General features: G+C 37.8%; 1 long non-coding RNA gene across 1 annotated transcript; it reads right to left on the bottom strand.

The window, feature by feature from the left end:
* Positions 1-294: 294 nt before the first annotated feature.
* On the bottom strand, positions 295-1,037 carry LOC148114294 (uncharacterized). Its single transcript, XR_015734345.1, has 2 exons — positions 929-1,037; positions 295-459 (listed from the first exon to the last, which is right to left on the bottom strand). It is a non-coding gene; the product is annotated as an uncharacterized LOC148114294 (long non-coding RNA).
* Positions 1,038-3,485: the final 2,448 nt, after the last annotated feature.

Genomic DNA, 3,485 nt, shown 5'->3' with positions numbered 1-3,485 from the left:
TGTGGAAAGCAGAACTGTTTAGACCACACTTGGTTTATATTTAAATATTTTCATAAAGTGCATAGTAACTATTATAACAAACTTTCTGTATATTTCTTTTTTTTTTTCAAATAATACATCCATTCTGGACTAATACTCTACATTTGATTAATGGAAGGAATGACTGACCAATGAAAATCAGAAAATGCATTGTTATATTTTAATAACACAAATTTCAAATTTGCTGAAACTACTCTGCATTTCTCAGTAAGATGGTAGAAAAATAGAATACTTATAAATTCATCAAAAGCAACCTAAGATAGACAAATTTATTAAAAGATGGAGTCCTGAATCACAGAAATATTGATCAGAATGAAAAAAAAAATCAAAATACTTACTCCGTTCCTATGACTATCCATAGTTGAGATTCTTCATTATTTTCTTCACTGTGGTAAAAAGTTATCTTGTGGCACTTGACACCTAAACATTGTGTGGCAAAATCCATTTTATTTTTACTACCAAATGTTGTATGATAACTTTTCTACAGAATAAAAATATGTAACGTCTTAAAAACTGTATTACTTATTATTTTATACAATCAGGTCTTTCCTCTGACATTTCTCACGGTCTGAAAAGTGTTAAGCAAATATTTTAGAACAGTATTATTTGGATACTTCATTGTTATCATGCCATATCACATTAAGAAAAATGGCATATTATTAAGATTGTTTTTACCTATACTGTTACAACTGCTTATTTTGCAGTCAAATAACACAAAAGAATTGGATTTGTATAAGAACTATTTTTGATGCATTCAAAGGTAGCTTGCTGCTAAACTGTAGGGACAGAGGATGAAGAGATGACATTCCGAATTGTGATTTCCTGAAGTAGAGAGTCATCAATTGAAACATGTCTCTTTCTCTCCCAGAAATGGAAGGACAAATCTTACTGTCATCGTCATCCATTTTTCTTTCATGCAGAGGTAGAGATTGATGTGGAAGCAGAAGTAATATATTCCGTGCTTCCAAGCCATCTACAAGTGTCTTTCTTTCTGGCTCTCTTTGCTACTTCCTGTAAAAATAAATTGATGCACCACAATCAAAATTAACTTTTAATGCATTATAAAATCTCACTTACAGAGATTGTTCTAATTTCTTACTATCACGTAAGATGCTTACAGTATTTGTTCTATTGATTGCTTTCTGATATTTCTGATATTCCTTTTAGAGCTCCTCACAGTGATGGGATTCAAATAATTTAACAACTGAATTGTTCGCCTAGGGTCAGGTTGGCGGGTATGGCCCACCCCCATCCTTCAGCTCTGCTGCACATGTGGGACAAGCCTCCCATGATGGCCAACCTGACCCTGGGCGAACCAGTTGTTAAATTTCTACCCTTTGCCAAAAGACTGTTTCTGACGGTGCTTGTCTGCATGTTGGTCTCATGGCTGTTTCAGCCTTCTGGATATGGCTCCTTTAAGAGGTGAGGTTTCCGAGGAATGAGGAGGGGGGGTGTTATGACCACACAGGCGTGAGCAGAGGCTTTCCTTTTGCCATGCAAGTACGGGACCTATTTTAAAGTTATTGGTTAAGGCTTTAAAAAGTGTTTTCCTTTAAAAGGTGCTATCAGCCGGAAATTGCATATTGGTTTTACTGAGTCATTATCTGCAACAAACATTGCTGCTGGAAGTTTGGCTTCTTGTCTGTGTTCCTACACCCACACATTACCATAGAGACAAGAAGTTGATCTCCCAAGAGCTCGAATGGGAAAGTGAACAATTAGGGGGAAGTGGAGCGAGGGGTTCCCCCCGTCCTGTGCAGCTGCATGCGGGGGGGGGGTGTTGGTCAGTCTCCGGGCAAAAGTGAGAGGGGCCAGGAATTAAGTTGCAGCATGATTGAAGCTGGGCCCAATGTAGGGGAGACTGTGGGGTTACTTTGGCCAGGCAAATTATTACACCCTCCCCCCACTATCAAAGTGATTATGAGTGCTGTGCTATGCTGCAATGGAGAAACAGACAATGGGCTTCCGGTTTGCTGCTGGCCGCCGCTAGACGTTCCTTTGGGATCGTCAGCTTCCTTTGCCTGTCAGAGCCGCCTTCACAGCGGAATGGCGGCTCGAAAAAACTCCGTTTCCATGAGGAAACGGAGATAGAGCCAGCAGGGGTGGGTAGAACTCTCTGCAGAGTCCCAAAAGTTTTTTTTTTACTTTTGGGACGGAGCGGATGAGATGCCCCATATCCCCAGCCGCTGCTCCGGGCTTTGGGAGACCTCTGCCAATGCAGAGCCAGGCGTGAAGAGCAAGCCTGCGAATTTAACAGACTACTTAAAGAAAAAGTGAGCTGGACCTGTAATATTGAAACGCAAGTATTTTACTTATCTTCTAAAAAAATTATTTAAGAGAAAAGAGGAAAGGAAAGGGGGAGAAAAAAAGCCTTTTAAAATGGCGTCTGCCGCGGCTGGAGAAGAGGCTGAAAGGAAAAGTCCTTCCGTTTTCTATTAATACAATGTAGCAGAATAAACACCACTGGCTACATTTGTGTCTTTTTCTCTCTTTTTTTTCCCCTGGAGACTTGACATTGTTATTGATTGGAAAGAAGTCTTTTTTCTTGTTTTTTTTTTCTTTTAATAAAGCTTGCCTGGGCGGAAATATGGCACTGAAACTTATAAAGTCAAACAAACAACTAGTGGGGGGTGATTCCCCCACTAATGACTTAAAAGAACAAGTTTTAATTCTTCAATCTCAGAAACCTGATTTTAATATATTAGAATTCTTTTTAGAGGAGATTGTAAGAAGGGATGAGATTGTGAATCAGCATCTTGAAAAATTTAAGCAGGAAATTAAAGAATTGGTGAAATCTAAGTTTGATTTTTTGGAGCAAAATTTTTTAAAAGTGGCTAATGGTTTGTCAGAATTTATGATACAGTTGGCTACAAATACTAATTTACCAGAGTCTAAAATGGAAGAAATTCAAGATAAATTGGACAATAGAACTCAAAAAATTGAAAATGATTTGACAAACACCCAGGATAATAGCTCAGAAGAAAAATCTAAAATGGAGGCTGATCAAAAGTCTGGTAATGTAGAAAATCTGCAACAGAGGATTGAAAGAGAGGTCTTAATGGTACAATATAATTTCACAGAATATGCGATAAGACTGAGAGGTTTGCAGGAAGACAACAGAGATGACTTAAGGAAAATATCTTCTGAATTTCTAGCTGGGATTTTAAAGGTTCAACCCGAGGAAGTGTTTTGTAGGATTGACAGAGTTTACAGAATAAATTCCTGGATTGCCAAGCAAAGGCAATTGCCTAGAGATGTAGTGATTTATTTTACAGACAAAGAAATTAGGAATAATATTGTGCAAAATTCCTTCAATTCTAATTTTCAATTGCATGGAAGAAAGATTTGGATTTACAAAGAACTCCCACCTAAGATATTAATGGAAAGGAAGAAATTTGCTTTTCTGGTTACTGAGTTAAAAAAGAGAAATATCCTATTCAGGTGGG

Source organism: Pantherophis guttatus, chromosome 4, assembly GCF_059756535.1.
Source record: "Pantherophis guttatus breed Tessera chromosome 4, ASM5975653v1, whole genome shotgun sequence".
In the NCBI taxonomy this organism is placed as follows: Eukaryota; Metazoa; Chordata; class Lepidosauria; order Squamata; family Colubridae; genus Pantherophis; species Pantherophis guttatus.
Note: the sequence above shows the minus strand (reverse complement) of the source record. Positions and strands in the feature narration are given on the sequence as shown.